Source organism: Capsella rubella, unplaced genomic scaffold, assembly GCF_000375325.1.
Source record: "Capsella rubella cultivar Monte Gargano unplaced genomic scaffold, Caprub1_0 scaffold_7, whole genome shotgun sequence".
In the NCBI taxonomy this organism is placed as follows: domain Eukaryota; kingdom Viridiplantae; phylum Streptophyta; class Magnoliopsida; order Brassicales; family Brassicaceae; genus Capsella; species Capsella rubella.
The window spans coordinates 14,910,197-14,910,441 of NW_006238917.1; the positions used below are offsets into that span (position 1 = coordinate 14,910,197).

At 40.8% G+C, this 245-nt stretch overlaps 1 protein-coding gene across 1 annotated transcript in view; it reads right to left on the reverse strand.

Moving 5' to 3' along the window:
* LOC111829467 overlaps positions 1-245 on the reverse strand; it is a 6,798-nt gene that overhangs the window by 1,207 nt on the left and 5,346 nt on the right. The window lies entirely within an intron of this gene.

The window sequence follows — 245 nt, forward strand, 5'->3', positions numbered from 1 at the left end:
CGTTGATTTTTGACCAAGCCTCTGTTAAACCTTCTGATTTGTGGATCAATGATATCACTTGACTTCTAAACCACTGATCCTTGTGCATGTCTTCAATAGCATATTCAGAGCTCCATTAATAGAGTACTGGAATTGACTTAGTGATGTATCACAATTCCAAGTACATCTCGTGACATGCACACTTCCACCTCTCCTCAGCTCTTTGACCTCCGTTATCACGACAACGTTTTACAGGAATGTCCACA